The 17,999-nt window shown below is 39.1% G+C and overlaps 1 long non-coding RNA gene across 1 annotated transcript in view; it reads right to left on the bottom strand.

Moving 5' to 3' along the window:
- Window positions 1–9,476, bottom strand: part of LOC113459145 (uncharacterized) — a 41,336-nt gene extending 31,860 nt beyond the window's left edge. Inside the window, exon 1 of the long non-coding RNA XR_003380070.2 lies at window positions 9,279–9,476. This is a non-coding gene — a long non-coding RNA (uncharacterized LOC113459145). The remainder of the gene's footprint in view (window positions 1–9,278) is intronic.
- Between the last annotated feature and the right edge of the window lie 8,523 nt (window positions 9,477–17,999).

Here is a 17,999-nt window from a genome sequence, read left to right as displayed (position 1 = left end):
ATTACCATCATGCAGTAATGTCTGGAGCTTTTGTAACATTCACAGGGAAAGCACATTCGGGTTTGTGCTCAGCATGAGTTAAAGACCTTTGCGAAAGGAGACTCTGGCGTAGTTTCACATGCAGATCCCTGCTAATGTCTCCCCTATCTTAGCAGTCCAATTTAACAACGCACCAAATACATTATTCATACTGTTCTAATACAAACAATTCAATTTGCACTAACAGTCACTCAGCAACAATTGTTTTCTACCTAATCTCATGTTAATATTGATACTACATAGATACACTAAGTGATCAGAAACTGCTAAGAGCCAGTGCCCTGCAGATGACAATAACAGTAATTAACAAGAAAACTTCAAAATACATTTCTTTTCTCTCACAGCTTTCCGAGATTAAAAAAAAAGCAGAGAAAAACTGTGAATGCAAAGTGACTTGAATTTGGCATAGCTAGGGACTGAGATCTGCTGTGTGAAATATGGGCTTTATTTAAAATAGGTCATTAGTGCAGCTGTTGAAAGTGTTTAAATCTAATTGCTACTAAGCTATGTTCTCAGAAAGTAGTATTTTGTGGGTATGATTCTGGTCATAGAGCTGTAACATGGAGCTTAATATTATTTAAAATATTTATTTTACACTCCAGAGGCGCAACAAATACATCTAAATCAGACACAGTTCCTGGCCAAGATGATGACTGGTATTGGTCCAAATACAAAAACAAGTGCAGCTAAAACCATGCAGCTATTTTCTGGATTTGTGAGCGAACATGTCAGCCTTTGCCTTTTATATGCTCCTAACATTCAAGGGTCTTTCCATACTTCCTTGTCTTGCCTAGCCTCCCTTTTTGCATACCATGCATGCAGGGAGCATAAATTGTCAATAGAAACAGGAGCTCCAGCCCTGGTGCAGGGGAAAGGTTGGCTCATGCACAGGAGAATGCTTGGAATGGCGTGATAAGCAAGGTTAATCTGTCTAACCAGCTGCACTCATCTGCCCCACTGCAGCACAAACCATCCTGGAAAACCAGGTCCTTCTGAAAATGAGACCATTCAGAGCAGTGAAACTTGTGCCTGTGACTGGATCAGGAATCCAAACCAGTAACGTCTTGTTTCTCTTCGTTATCTGCACAGGGAGACCTGCACGGCTAGGTTGGATTTAGACAGTTAATATTTAACTCCTGAAGTTAGGTGTGATGAAGCCAGTCTGAAGTCAGCACAGGGGAAAAAACTTGCAAACTGCATCATCCAGTTCTGGGCTGCATTAAGGTGAGGGTGTAGCTGCAATATCACTCACTGGGAGCAGCCAACTGAGCCATTGGTTTCAACATGTGACTTCTGCATCATAGTGCTTCTTTTGCATGCATAGTGTTACATAAGTTTTGGCCCTGCTCAGGAGAGAAAAATACAGACTTCTACAGGTCTCAGACTGTACTGCCTCAGTGCTCTGAGTAGCACAGTTCTAACCATCTGAATCATACTTTCACTGCTGCTTAGGCTTCAAAGTCTTTCTACACCAGCATTCCCAGTTCCACCAATACAGAGAAGCATAAAATACCACATAATGCAGGGCAAAATGTTCTTTAAATGATGTCATTTAACTCTGAAGTAAAATTAAAATACCTAAATGCTAGAAACTGGGGCAGGCTGTTTCAGTTATGTGTTGGTTTTCAAACTCTCTTAAAATCATAATCAAGTATCACTGGAAAATTTTAAACTGATCTGTCCTGTAAGCTAAGAAAATTCCAGGCAATTCATTGAGGGGAGACTATAAAGACATTGTTAATCCTCCAGTGAGCCTTGTTATTCTGTAATAAATTGATTCGTCATCTGGCAGCCCCTGGGTTTGATCTAATCATCCACAGAACACAACTGGCAGAAGAGCCAAAACACATCTCCTGTGCATGGCAATCTCTCAAGTCTGAAACTTGTTTCCAAAAATAACAAGAAAAGAAAATTAGGTGTACTTAGTACCAACACCAAGATGAAGCAGGGGGCAGGGGGGAAGAGGAAAGATGGCTGAAGATTCAATGCACACAATTTTTGCACATCTTTTCACTGGTACTGAGGTTAGTCAATGTTCAGCCTTTGTGGGTCCTCATGGGAAGGTGGATGCCGTGAAGAAGCAGCTGCCTGAGTGTTTGTTATGAGGACAGCTCTCAGATGAGGCAATTCTGACAAGAAAATTCAAGTTAAGCCTTCAAAGTGGGTGCCAGGGAAGAATAGTGCAGTGCAGTAGCTATATATGGAGAGTCAGGCATGGGAACAGGGCATTCCACTCTGCTGCATATGCTTCACTGCTTCCCTGACAGCTAAAAATAGGATGTCACGCATGGGCATCAGTAGAAGCAAGGTTTATTAAGAGAGAGGAAAAACTAATCTTTTTTTCTAGTTACCTTTCTTAACTTGACTGCATTAAAATCTAACTGAAATCTCCATTCAAAGACCATTTTTAAAATACAGATTTTTCTCCTATTATATTTAATTAAATTCATCCATAAATTTTCTGTAAGTCCATGTGATGCAGTCTATGTAATGCTATTTTTGATATTATATCCTATTTGATTCCAATATTTCAATTTTTCACAGCTTAAAAAATAGTCTAAAATGCCAAATTGCATTAACAGCAATATTTCCACTCATGCCATCAAATCTTAATCTCCAGATTTAAATATATATTGTTATCCAGAGAACCATTTCTTGGGAAAGAGTTGATTTGGTTTGGATCTGATTTAGTGAGAACTGCTTACAAGCAAAACAAACAACTTCAAAATTTATTTTTAAAAATATCTGCTATGTATGAACTAAATACATCCAGGAAATTATATAGTAATATTTCCCCAAAATAAGCATGAAATATTTTCACCAAATGAACATAATAATTTAGCATTATTTGATCAAATAAATCTGCTGTTTCTGAATCACCTCTGGGGCAAGACATGAGATATTGTTAATTTAAGCTTTGAAATATATACTATCCCTGAACATATCCACAATAAATATTGTGTATGTATGTAATACCTGTTATTAAATGAAATAGAAAAAGCCTGTTTTGAGAAAAAGCCTTTAGGGAGAACTACATCACTTTTGCAGTAAGAAGAAACTTCTCTTTGCAAGATATATTTTTTACTTTGCCTTTATAGGCATTTTGTACTTTTACCTTCCTGGCTACCCTATTTTGCCACCGATATTGGAGTGTATGGTCCAATTTGACTTCTCTCTAGGATCCCTGGAAGGCTGATGTAATTTGCTCTGATGCTAATCCAAGCTGATAAAAAGCTGGTAATTCACTAAGTGAACCTCACAACTGTCCAGGCTGAAGCTGGCTATGACAGAGTATGGAAGCTTTGAAAATTCAGGAATGAGATCTCAACAGAAAAAAACTGGTTCATCTCGTTGGGTCTCTAGAGAAGAAAAGCAAATGGATAATCAACATCACCTTTGGACAAACTCAGTCCAACTCTGCATGCTCCACTTAGTACTGGTGATTCAGACACTCCAAACATCCCTATTCTGAGTCTGAAAGTTCTAGACATTTACATAACCTTACATGTAAACATCATGCCAGCAAGTGACTCGATGATATCATCAGGGCTATGTGCTGTAGGAATGCTACAGCTTAGGCAAGTGTTTGTAACCTTTAGCTGAAATCCACTCAGAGATGGAGCTGCAATTTTACTACATGGGCCCTGATAACCGGCTGAGCCTATGGGGCTTCTCCCATGATCCATTTCCATTTACACAGAAATGCTACACCGTAGGAGTAATATAATGGCACAAGACAGAAAGTCTGAAGGACTGTCTAACAAAAATCACATTCAAATAACTTAGGATTCCCTCTCACCTTAATTATTAAGAATTAAAGTGCAGACATGCGATTGAAGTGAACAAAAAAGCAAGACAATGGTGTTATAAAAACAACACCATTAAAAATTAGATGCAGTCATCTAAATGTAATGGCTGCAACCCTGACTAACTTACACTTTCTCTGTAACTGTGCTCTGACAGCTCTCGTGGAATTTTGAGTTATGATCTTAAAAAGATTATATTCTAAAAAGCCTTGTTCTTATTCTACTCTTCTAAAAAGCCTTGTCATGGGGAAAAATACTGTAATTAAGTGTGTTCTCAGCAAGCACCCAAAACATGCAGTAAAATGTTGAAAAAACAATGTTTTCCTGTAAGTACTTAGTTGCTAGCTAATCAGTCTGGTTTTATAAATGAATGTTCCACAGGATCCTCTTTTATGGCAGCTACAGCATTTTGTTAAGTTATTAAGTGTCAGACATAGAGGAATAAATTTTCATACTTTTCTATTTAAAATTTGGATTGCAGAAAAATGAAGGATGCAACACTTTGCCTGGGATTAGACCAGTAATGGATATTTCTAAAACAAAACTTACTTCATATTTCTTTTGTACAAAAATATGACCCTTTTAATTCTAGAAATTGAGAGTTTCTGTCAGTCAATCCATTTTATTGCTGTACTTATTGTATGTGATACTTGCCCTCATGACATTTCACACATCAGATAAAATTTTGCTTTTCTCATTTCTCATGTTGTTCCTGCCATCATAAAGTATAACACCATCATTCAAGGCACAAGGAGGAGCTGCTTATTATCCCTTAACTGACTCACACCCTCAGCTTCTGGGTTTCAGGCACTTAAGCTCTCTCAGATAAATACCATACAGTATTTTAAATTATTTTCTTTCATTCTCATATAGACCTTCACATACACTGAAACCCAGAGGAAGATTTCAGCTGGTTTTGCTAGGCTTTCAAACCCAAATCACTTTCAATATCAAGCTAGGAGTACACCAGGAGATTCTCAGTTAAATAAGCCAGCTCTAAAGCCAGTGTGCTCCTATATTAACATCCCAGATTAATCACAGCTGTTCATCATGCTGCAATTCTGCCCTTAGCAGATGCACACAGCAATTACTGTATGAGAGCTGAAGTGCCGGAGCAGACACACACCTGACTCAGGATTCTAGAAAACCTCAGCAGCAGCCCAGGAAGGAAAACAGGATAGGTCACAGCAAGAGTGTAGCTGCCCTGAGCCAGCTGAGGAAGCAGCCTTGCTCACTTGGCTGTGCTTGTTAAATGCCTGGATACAGCACAAACGCCCTGGGGTGACCTCCCTTTGTGCAAGTCTACTGTGCTGCCTTATATGATCACCATACTTATGTAACATATTCTGCGACTGAAGGAGGAGAGGAAGCTGGTAGATTTTTTTTTTTCCTGGCTTTCTTTGGCTCTTCAGAATTCTTTTACTGAACTGCTGAGAGATGGGATCAAATCTATGGATGCCACTACCCCTCTTCATCCCTCAGATCTGCTTTTAGGGGCCAGGAAGTATACAGGTCTATGGGACCCAGTAAAACCTCTCCCAACACAGTTATCGTCATCAGGCTTCAAAATATCAGAGACTTGCTAACATCTTCACCTCTCTGGTACTTCAGTTTCTCAGTCTAAGTCTTGTCTTGCAAGTTTATAGCAGGGCTTATCAAGGGCTTTCACATCCAGAAATCTCAGTATTAAAAATATCGAATTCATGAATCTTCAGAATTACACTCAAGTACATCCCTGTAAGTGTTCAAAGCAAGGTTGGATTGAGGTCTGAGCAATGGTCTAATGAAAAGTGTCCCTGCTCATGACAAGTGTTGGAATTAGATTTTTAAGGTTCCTTCCAACCCAATCTATCCTACATCACAAAAATGAGAAAGTGCATAAGGAGGCAAGAATCAGTTCAGACAACCAAGCATTTAAATCATCAGTACAAAATTACGCTAAGTCCTTGGTAATTAAAAATACTCATGAAACACTTGAATGATATCTACAACTTGCATGAAGCTGAAACAAGGTTACATATTCCACAAGAATGCCAACTATATTCCTTCTTCCGGCTTGCTCTATAAAGAGGAGTGATTTGGCAGGTTTCTTAAGGAAAGGAGACCAAACAACTTCTTTGTTGCATTGCCATGGAAATACAAACACAAACAGAGCACCTCCTGCTTCCACAGGCTCCAGTCATTCACAGCTCAAAAGCACCATAGAGCATGAGATGTAGCAGACCCAGGTAACAGTAGAATTCATTTGCTTCTCCCTTTCTGAAACTTTTCCTGAAGTGTAGATCATATATGTGAGATCCAGCATGCCCTTACTGCAATGCTGCCATTATTCTGAATTTGTTTGTGACTCTACCTTTCTGTGTTTCAGCTGGGAATGGAAGCAGGAATACTGAAATGCCATATGAAAGGCTATGTATGTTTCCCTTCTTTTGATGAGAAATAGAAAATTCCAGAAACTTCTTGAGTTTTTTATAAGGTTCTTAGCCTGTTTTTTTTTTAATAAAGTAAGTCTTTCCTTTATTAAACCACCAAGTATTTTGAGGGGTGACCAATGAGCCACAACACTCAACCTTCAAATTTTCTTCCTGTTTTTACTTCTGAAGTTTTGTGGAACCATTCCAGCCTGTTTCAGCAGGCACCCTAATGACTCCTCCCTATCTGTATGCCATGAAGAGGAACTGAACCAAGTATTACATGGTAAAGTTATCAGACATCAAAAAGGCAAGCAGGTGAAAATCATTATCCTAGAAATTAATTGGAATGGGATGTGTAAGAAGTTGTTAAAGTAAAAGAAAATTGAGGAAAAAGTGCTCTGTTAAATGCCTTCACTGAAACTACCTGCTGCTGTTTTTTAGAGATAGAATCTCTAAACTGCCTGTAAGTACTCCTTATCTATATTTTCATTTATGTAGAAGGAGGAGGAGCTGTAGTGTCACCCTGCAACTGGGCAATTTGCATCCCTTTTCATACATTTTTTGCTATATATAGAACTACTGATTTTTTTCAATCTTCAGGTGTGTCCAATGCTTCAGATAAGTTGGACTCTCCCCCCAATCAGGATTACAAGTGTTCACTGTGGAAATATTAAATATTTTACACACAACATTGCCCCCTACACAGCTACAATCAGCAGCCTGTAGCTTTTTAAGAGGCTCTCCTGGGCTTGGCAACACCTTTTTTAAACAGGCAGTTTATCTTCTGATAAGAAACAGAAATACTTCATTTATAGTTGTTTAATGCTCTTAGAGCCTATGCACGCAGTTTCCATAACAAGATAGGAAAAACAAGCCAAGTCTTCTGCGTGGGATTTTTCTGATCTCCAGGATATAGGAACACACCTATGGTATCTTGCTGTATGAGTCATTGGGTTGCTGATGTCATGCAGTGTGTACTGTTAGGCTCAAGTAAGCGATAGAGAGAGTTCACTACAGGACAATAGCTTCTGGTACTCTGACGTATCACCTGCCTGTTGCAAAGCTGTAGCCAGGTATAAAGTTACTTCAAACAAATAAAAATTACATTTAGAAACAAGAAAGCAGCATTCTGTTTTCCATTTGTAATGCCCTGTGACCACATTGCTGAGTGTGGAAAATCAAAATCTGCGCTGCCATTCGTCCCTCCCTCCACCTCGCTGCCGCTGGGCTCCCTGGGCACCCTGCAAAGCTGTGGCAACCAAGGCGTGCCACAGGCAAGGAGAACTGCAGGAGGGGCTGCCAATTTTACTTGTTCCTCAACGTCTTGCAAAGTGCTTTTAAATATGGCTCAGCAAACAAAGCACAAGCCACACTCCTGAAGGGTTCGCAGCATTTAAATAAGAGTCTCGCGTTACTATCCAAACATGCATCGGTGTGGGTGCTGTCAGAATGTACTCTCACACATCCTGACACACACAGGGTGAGGAGACAAAGCAGTTTATTTCAAGAGAAAAGGCATCAAGACATTGCTGAGCCCTTGGACAAGTGAAAATGAGGCTTTGCAGGGGTCCCCATAACAGGTGGGAACACATACAGGGTTCCAAGGACAGGGTTTGCAAGGACAGCTTTGACTGCAGCAAAGGAAACAAAAATAAATGCAGCTGGCTGCTGCTGTGAAGAGGAATTGTTTGCCTACAAACCTGTTGGACATCCTAGACCATCCATCAGCCAGCTATTCTCTAGGTATACAGCATAGCATAACACATCTTTTTTTTCAGACCACATCTAGTAAAATACAGTGACAGTTCAGTGTCAAAGTCAGGTTTTTGGCCTTACTTCCAATATTGTCTCTTAAACTCTCTGTCACAAGATCTAGGACCTGCTCCCTTGGATTTCCAAAGTGCCTTTCTCTCAACCACTTCTCTCTTATCCTATTGAAAAAACAACTCCAGCCACTCCCTTCTGACTCTTGAGGCGAGTCCATTTCTGTATCTTCTAGGTTTACATTTTTTTTTTCTGCAAATAATTCTTTTCCACCATTCTTTATTCTTTCACCTTCCAAAGAATTGTCACCACAGCAAGCAACCAAATTCTCATTTGCTTAATTCACTCTTCCCTTAGAAATCAGGACTAGTAGGGAATAGTTAGAAAGAAGACATGCACTCAGCCACATCCTAACCTTATATTTAAGTATAAAAATGCATGTTGTGACTTAAGAATCATCATCCTTTTCTGGATAATTTGCAAAGAAAGGGGAAATTACTAAGACTAACAAAATTCACTATAAATAATTTATCCTTGACTGTTAGATAAATGGATGGTTAGATGGAGGAGCAGAATATGTTCTTTAGAGGATCTCTAGATAACTCCTTGAATATTTATGGTTTCACAGACTGCATAGATCCTTCTGCATAGGCCCTTTTTACTGATAGCAGATACAACAATATTAGGAAAAATTTCTTCACCAAAAGAGTAGTCAAGCATTGAAACAATCTGCCCATGAAAGTGGTGAAGACTATCCCTGGATGTATTTAAAAGATGTGCAGATATGGCATTTGGGTTTTGGCAGTGCTGGGCTAAGTCTTGAATCTTAAATGTCTTTTCCAAGCTAAACAATTCTAAGATAAATTACACAAACTGGGGATGTATTGTCAGGAAAGGATCTGAACAGACTCCCTACAGAAGAAATTGGATTTCTTGTTTTGAAAGGGAAAATAATTTAAGCAGAAAGAAATAAAGAACAAATTATACCTTGAAATGAATGGTGAGAAGGAGTACATTGCTTGATCTCAGGGTAGATTTGTGTTGTTGATTTTAGACAATTGTGAAATACAACATTAAAAGAACACACCAACAAAACAAACAAACAAGCAAGCAAACAAACAAACATAACAAAACAAACAATCAAAAAAACCACAACCAAAAAAATCCTCACCAAATACAACCCCAGAATGCAACAAAATAGTAATTTCCATTACTGAATTACTAATACTATTCATTAGGCTCTTATCTGAAATACCTTGATTATGAAAAGAAGAATACCAGCTGGGGTAGATGCAGAGAAGGCTACTGAGGTGTCTGAAAAGTGAAGAGTCAATCCAAAAGGAGAAATAGAAATTATTGTGCCTGTTTTCAGCAGGTTGACTAGCAAGATACGGACTGCTGTCTGACAGTGCCAGAAGGTAAACAGGCCAGTCACAGAAGTAATCTCAGCTCATCAAAACTAGCTGTGAAAGAAGCATGGTAAGGAATCAGATACAAGGTTTTTACCTAAAGGCTGATACTCAATAGAAATAATAATAGCAGAAAACTAATTTGGTTTCAATCTTGAGCCATTAATCAGCAAGGTGAAAATGTGTTTATTGTGATAGCAGAAAACAGACCTTGAAAATTCAGAAGTTCTCCTCCAGTTGTCTTATTTAATATTTGTTGAACTATATTTGCAAACCTGAAAAGAACATCAGAGGATACAGAGAAAATAAAGGAACCACCCCAGTGCAGTTCATGTGACTTAGACAAGTGTTTAAATACAGCCAGTTGGACCCATATTGGAGGCCAGAGTTGCTCTCAGACCTGTGTGACCCTGCAATATCTCTTTGTTGTTGATGGATGCCTGCTGGTTCTGCTAAGCAGGGTAACTCAGAGATGTGTCCCTGCTGGTGGGCACAGGCAGACTCCATCCTGCCACCTTCAGCCCCTGCCACCACCATAACCTTGGGCTGCTTCCCTGCAGGAGCAAGCATCCTTCAGCAACCACAGGGTGCTGACTCCTTCAAACTGCAGATTAATTCAGGGATTTCTTAATATTGATTTATGGTTGAGAACAAAGTGTTCATAATTAAGTTGGCGAAGATACCCAAGTTCATTTTATTAGCAAAGATGGCCATAACTCTGCAAGGCTGCATGATTTTAAGTGCTTAAAACAAATTAGGACCACTAAATTTCAAATATCATAAGTAAAATCCAGAATTTTACCCACACACCATCTATTAACTCTTTAATAATTCTGAAAAAAAAAAACAAAACAGATAAGAGGATATCAGCACACATTCAGGGATCTTACTGAATCAGCTGGAGAAAACATTTGGGAACTGCTGGTGACAACTTTCCAACAATTATTCAATATGCTGGTTTTACACTTCTGCCAAGATCCTGATGAGTTCAAATACAAAGCCCAGGTTACACAGTAATCTATAAACCAGGCAACTAGTGAATGAAAAACCATAGTGGAGTGAAATCCAGAGTGAAATCATAGTGGAGAAAAAAAATAACAGTGAAATATACAACAGTGAAATACTTAGCATTAATGGGTCCTGCAGCACAAGTGCAGATTCTGCAGTTAGAGAAGACCTGGAGAAAGATGAAAGAAAATAGCCACTGAACGAGCAAAAATTTTAAACCTGGAAGACCTACAAAGTGTGGAACTTTATGCCTTTGAAAAGCTTCAGAGAAGTTATGTTTCCATTTCTTGTCAGAAGAATAAGAGCAACAAGACATTTACCTGTGTCAGGAAGTGTCAGACATAAATCTTGTTATGCAACTTGATCTTGGAATTTATTTCTTCAGGATGTCAGCAATGCCAAATATCTAGGTAAACTGAAATAGTAAATATATTTTTGGAAAGGGAAAAATATCCAGTGTTGTAGCAATCAATGTTAGTATTACAAAATATATGGGTATGAAAAGAAAGGTATGAAATAATTTTTCATAGTTTATTCCCATCATCCACATTTCCTAGGGAAAAAAAGAATTCCCATCAATCAGATGAGGTTATTGCATCTTTTAATTATTAATACTTTTCATTATCTGGTTCTACTCATCTTCAGAAAAGGCAAAGAAAGCTATTCTCTTATACTGGCAATTTCAACAGTAAAACTTTCATGGAGAGTAGGAGGAGGCGATACAGAAATATGTTTGTAAGCAAAAGAGAAGATGAATGGTATTTTTAAAGCCTATTAATTCCTCTTGCTCTACTGAAGGCAAGAAAATCCTTACTATGCCCTCTGCTGAGAAATAGTCCCAAGCTTTTTCTATGTTCCAACATTACAGATTAATGAGGATATGATACACACAGCTATGAGCATTTCCCTATTAACCTTGCAGGTTTACCAAGACCGTTAATACATCAGACTTGATGGCAGTACTTGGTGATAGCAGGTCAGGCTTTTTGCCAGCACTTACCCACAAAATGCATTTTTAAAGAGTAAGAAAAGTAAGAGAAATGGCTGTCAGGCCAAAATGGATATAAATTGGAGAGACAGGTGTCTTTAAATAAAAAAGCACTGGAAGAGCAGTCCTCCAAGATTTTCCAGAGGACATGGAAAATTTAATCTATTAACTCCTTCTCACCAATCTCAAAAAGTTATGCTGTAAGCTTTTTTGGGGCAGGACTGGTATGCTGACTGGCCATAGGTGTGGAGTGCCCTGAGATGCCATCTGAGCTGGTGGATATAACACAGGACCCATGGAAGGAGAGCAGACACCCATCTGCAAGGGCAGTCAGAGGCCAGGCACGCTCCTTGAGGGTATCTCATGTGGCACCAGATGTGTTTGGGTGACTTAATCTGGACCCCAGGACATACAGCTTCATTAGTTTCATAGAAAAACCTTAATTAATGATGTCTGAAATTGTAGCTGAAAGTTTGATCCAAAACTATGACACAGCATAATTAAAACTCATCTGTTACCAAAATTTTGTAATAAAAAAACAAGTAGAGAAGTATGAACACCAGTCTTGTATGGTTTGCTAATGCCATTCTGGGATGAGACTTTAAAACTTTAGTCTTGGTTCTGCATTAATATCTTATGCTGTTTATCAGCATAAGGATACTTCCAGTTCTTTGAAGCCTTACAGAGGAGGAGAGGAAAACAAGAATTCTGATCATGTTATTAACCTTAGGAAACTGCTATAAAAGAAACTTGTATGAACTTCCTGACAATTAGTACATAATTCTAAAAATACTGATTTAAAGATAAACCATACTCTCACAGAGATGTTTGTTAAAGTGTAATCAGTCAAACCTGTTATGCCCAAAGGAGAGTTTTTAATGTATGTGCCTTTTGATAGCCATCTTAATCTTTACTGAATTTATGACCAAAATTGTGATCCAGGAAGGCAAAAGAATTATGAATTTCATCTTAAAATACAGTACCTTTCATCAAGGGAAATATGTGTCTGGGAAACAAATTATATAACCTTCCATTGATATGATTTTGTATATCATTTTTCTCTAATAACAAGAACTGACATCATAATTAATAGAAATCAAAGTGTTACTAAAATCTAGTTTAGGGCAAAATAATTTCATGTACAACACTTCTGTCTGTATCATGTAGCTTTTGTGGCTTAATAGTCATATTCTCATCTCCCTATTATAAAAGATACTTTCTTCTTGCTGCTATGATAAAAAGCAGTACAAACAAGGAACTGAGCATCCAGGGGAAATAATAAGCCAACTGTACAAGGCACTACTGCATCAAAAAGCAAAAGCAAGAGAGAGGAATAAAAAAAAGTGGAAATATGTATTCACTGCAGTTTTGTAAGTGTGTGTAGTTAATTGTGACAGAGGAAGGCAAATTTTTTTGACAGAATTGAAGAATGTTTTGAAAAGAAAAATATCTCACAAGCACAAGATAAGGAATTACAATAGTGCAGATCAGGAAGGTCTTCAACATGAAGCTTTTTCTTGTAAAGTGAGATTTCACTTCAGTTATTTATAAGAAGTCACATCAGTTAGTTCCACGATCCTACCAATGTGCAGGAAATTAGTGTATAAAGACAGATAGCTAAATCTATAATCAAATACTGTGTGTGTGTGTTTGTGTGTGTGTGCTCACATGATGACAACACTGAAGCAATCATGAGGACTCCTGACGACAAAATTGAATAAAAGCCCATATAAAATACTGGTAACAGACATCATGTCCTGTGAGTGTCCTGATATTTTACCCTTTTCCTCACTTGACATTATAATTTTCTACAGCAGAACATAAAGCTCTACAAATTCTAAACATATGCACCAAGCAGCAGGAGCAGCCAAGAACCAAGTCCCTATCAATAAGTAAACTTTGAGCAGAAAAGCAGACTTCTCCCTGTTTTCAACCTTTCAACATGCTTATCTGGAAATGGACTTTCCTCCCTCCCTGTTTGCTAGTCCCCCCCTTCCTCCCCACCCAGGGGCTGGAAGAGTCTTGCTGATACCTGAGTACTGCTTTTTCTCATTCAGCGTCTACAAAGCTGATCTCCCATCCTAAAAGTCAGCTGCACAGCAAGGAAACCAAGAGGGCCCAGTTAACCCAGGTGCATGGGGAGCATGACAAAGCACCGTGGGCTCCTGTGGGTCTCTGCTGTCACTCCTCTCGGGCAAGGGTGAGTTTGTTTGCCTTCACTAGTTCAGCAGCCAGCACATAGCTCACTGCTGTCCTGAGGGCAGCCTGGGAGGGCATTAGCCAAGAGGATGATGGCTCTGTGTAAAGCAACATAAAGAACTTCCTTCTCTGACTTCCGTCATTTCTAATGGAAAAGGTCAAAATATAATATTTATTTTTTTCTTAATTCCCCCAATGAAATTTTGCCTACGTGTGAGAAGACAGGAGCAGCAGGTTAGGGCTCTCTGTTCTGAGCACTGACCTTCCACCTGCCTTACAGAGCAAAGCTGCAGGAGCTCTAAGCTTGATGAAAAGTTGCAGCTTAGCTCTAAGGCCTCTGACATTACATTAGCAACAGCACACTTAATGGCACACCTTTGAATGAACTGAACATCCTAAGCATAAATTAATCCTCTTGGGGATTTCAGAAACATCAGGAGAAACTCTGAGCTCTGGTTTGTTGCTTTTATCATGGTAGTCAGACTTACCAATCATGATGTCATTATCAAAAAGCTAGATAGGCCAACAGCAATTTACTAGTACCTCATCCTAGAAGAATAAATCTCTCTTGGATACCATGAATCTGTATAGCATTTTCCTTGCCAAAGCAGCTTGTGTTCACAAAACTTAAATGCTAATTACTTAAATACTAATACCTGAAAATATGTTTAGGACTTGGGAATTGTTAAGCATGCACCCAACCTCCAACAAGAAATCTTCCAACCTCCTGCAAGAAATCTTCCCTTGCCAAATACAGGCAGATGCCTGGAATTAAAGATTCAAGGTTTCCAGCTCCACCTTCACAATGGCCTTTGTGCCTCATGCTGAGCAAATCCCATGTCCACTCACTTGTTTCTTTTGCTTGAAGATTCCTAGAGTTTTAAGGGGGATCATTTATTTGTCTCTGGCAGTGTTTTTTGTGCTGGCATAAGAATCAGAAAAGATATTTAAATAAGACTGCTGTGATTTAGGAATAGTATTCTTCGTTTTAGTGTTCCCACTGAAGCATTCCAAATCACACATCCCTCGCTCTCTCACTCCCCCCTTTTAGTCCGCCTGTGGCAGGATGGAGAAGAGAATTGGAGGCACAAAGGGTAAAGATCACAGACTGAGATAAGAACAATTTACTGGAAAGAGCAATGGAATAAAACAAACACAAACAGCAGTAATATCGGTGACAGAGTGAGTTGGCACTACCTGACCTCTGTCTCTTCATGCCACACTCACTCAACCAGAAGGGACCCCATCCTCAGAAAATAACATGAGCTGGTACAGAATAACCTCCAGGTCCTGGCCATGTCCCCTCCTGGCTACTGCAAAAACTAACTTTATTCTGGCTGGAACCAGGACAGACCTGATACTAACACATGCTTAGTGTTAGTATCACTAGCACTAACACCTCTAACATTTGCACCCAGGAGAAAGAGGATGGCAAAACCAGCCTCACCTCAGCACATCTGGGTAATAAAAGAGTTGACTCCTGCTCCCAGTCAGCAAAATTATGTAACATAGCTGTCCTTTAGTCAATGCAGTTTTAAATTACCCTCTCTAGTTGGCAATATTATCACATTTATCTTTCCACTTATCAACCAAATATCTAATCTTCAAACAGCATATCCTTTCTAGTTGAGTAACAGAATAAACAGCATGATTATATGAAGGCAATTAAGCAAACATTGCACAACATCACCACCTGAGGCTGTCAGTCTACCAGATACCTCATACTGTCCCAGCTAACCTAATTGACACTTGAAATAATTAAGAAAAAGAATGAAAGTGACTCCTGAGCTGCAGACAGGAGCAAGAAGCAGCACTAGACAGGCACAAAAGATGGATGGTAACTGTGGATGTTGTGGGTCCATGTCAGTGATAGATGGAAGAGGATGTCATACAAGCAGGGAGCACATGTCACTGCTGCCAAGTCTTCCTGTGATTTTGGCAAGGGCAACCTTTGGGTTAGATTTTCTGGTTTAAAAAATTGCCCAGTGAGCAATATCCATTTGTCTTTTGACCTTCCTATGTTCCACCCTTATGCAGGCAAAAATTTTTGAGCCTTGAGCAAAAAAGGAATCAAATTATATGTTAGTGCATGTTTTGAAGCAAAATGTTTAGGAAGATTGTTGAGGAAACTAATTCTTGTTTTTATGTCAGTCTGAGCTAGGCTGTCATAAAGCACTGAGAAAAAACTGAAGCACAAGAAGGGAGAGATTACAGAAGAGGCAGAATGAAAGACAAAGAACACTTTGTATATGAAAAGACAGTAGAAAAGGGTGCTTTATTTATCAAAGAGATAGGCAGATGTTCTCTTAACAGGAACAGAGGTCACACAGGATAAGATGGGAATACTCAGCCCAAAGGAGTGCTGTACACACCTGAGAGTCAAGCATTAACTAAGGCTGAATTTCAGCCTGGGGAGACAAACAAAAAAAAGAAGCCTGACTGTACTTACGAGCATATATAAAGGAAAAGATATCTAGAATTTACATAAATGAATGCACAGAAACCTAACTGATTCATTAATCAACTACATATATCAAGCACCTCTAAAATAGTTTGATTTGTTTCTTGTTCTTTGCTTACCCATACATTCTATTTTTCCATTTTACTGAGTCTTACTTTGAATGCAATAGAGTAAAGGGTTTTCCATTTATTTCTATTGAATGTCTTGTGATCAGAACAGACTTTCTCTATATCAGCCAGCTTAAGTATTCCTCTCTGTTACATTTGTCCTTGCCAACAGAACAGGTCAAAATAGGATAATTTTTCATCTCTTCCTTTCCCCATATTGAAATTCTGAAAATATTCAGGCAGTTCCAATTCCTAATTACCTCCTTTTATCTCCTTAGATTACTCATCTAGTACTCTTTGCAATCCATTTCCTTCAAATGCCATAAGTAATTAAGTGTCCCTAGGGAGTTATTTACCTGTGATTTTTGTCATTTTTTACCAAACCATATCCATTACAACTGCATTGCCCTCTCCGGGTTTTCTGCAAATTTTCTTGCTAAAGAAATGCCTAGAAGCAGCATTTCAGGAACAATTGAGTGTGAGCTGGCATAGTAACATCTCACTTTTCTAGGTCCCACTCAGCTCCCCAAGCTCACATGAAAAAGGCACACGCAGTGTATCTCCCAGGGGTGCCACTCTGCACTCTCCTCCATTGCATCTTCTCAGCCAATGCCCTTCAACTCTGATGCAAGGGAAACTTAGACCATAAATTGGTCTAAATTGGGATAAATTGGTCTGCTTGGGATAATTTAACACAATTGTAGACAAAGCCTCTTTAGCAGGCTTGGTGTCAAAGCAGCAATAGTTTTACATTTGCTGTTACACTGCACAACTCACAGCATGTGGTTTCTCCTCCAGAAATTTGAACCTGCCTGGGTGCCAAGTTCCAGTCTCTGAGATGGATGGATGTTGTTCTTCCTCCCCAGCTGGGGTCAGCTCCCTGTGGCAGGACTTTCCCCACACTCCGAGGTGTGCATGGGGTGTGACAGCGCAGCTGTCTCCCCGGTACATCCAAGCAATGAGCTTATCACCTTCAGTCATCCTTGTGGGCTCCCACCGTGCCCTTTGCCACCACCAACAGCTCCCCAGCCACAGCTCATTCCATGCTGCCTCTTCTGGAAAGCACTCCCTGCCTTCTGCCAGTCTGGGAATGGCTTTTGATTCACATCTTTTCATCAATCTGGGTAAAGGTTGCTGGTGTAAGGTTGCTGCTGCTCACAAACCCAAGACTTTTAACGTGTACCAAATGTTCCTGCAATATGGCTGGCTCACCCCACATTAGCATAAAAAATACACACTGCAAACACATCCAACTGCTTTTAACATCAAAAGGAAGTTTTCCACTGATTTTTATAAGGTCTGAATTGGGGTCTTGTGACCCTGCTACCGTGAAGTATTTACACACATGCCAGACCCTAAGTATGTGAAGAAGCCCTCTGAATTCAATATGCTTCTCAGATGCTTGAACACTTCAGTCAAGGCCTCAATGTTTATTTTAAGCTGCTCTAACAGTGCCACTGTTATACAAAATAAAATCCATGTGAGAATTCCTTTGTTCCTATGAAAGGAGAAATAGGCCTTTACATTAGTATAGATACATACATATAATAGGCCTGTTTATATACATATGCACACATATTTACACACATGCATGTATTGGCATCTTTTCTGCTCATCATATTCCTAAAAGTAAAAGTTTTATCTCATTCATAGAATTAACTGCAAAATGCAGCATTTGAGTCCACATTTTTTACAGTGGAAAAAAAAATTCCTTTTAAATGCCCTTGTCCCAGCGCTGATGGATGCTTTCCAAACCAGGAAACTGTCACACAATAGACAAATCAAAAGCCTTAACCTGAGAAGT

Source organism: Zonotrichia albicollis, chromosome 3 (genome assembly GCF_047830755.1).
Source record: "Zonotrichia albicollis isolate bZonAlb1 chromosome 3, bZonAlb1.hap1, whole genome shotgun sequence".
NCBI lineage: Eukaryota > Metazoa > Chordata > Aves > Passeriformes > Passerellidae > Zonotrichia > Zonotrichia albicollis.
Note: the sequence above shows the minus strand (reverse complement) of the source record. Positions and strands in the feature narration are given on the sequence as shown.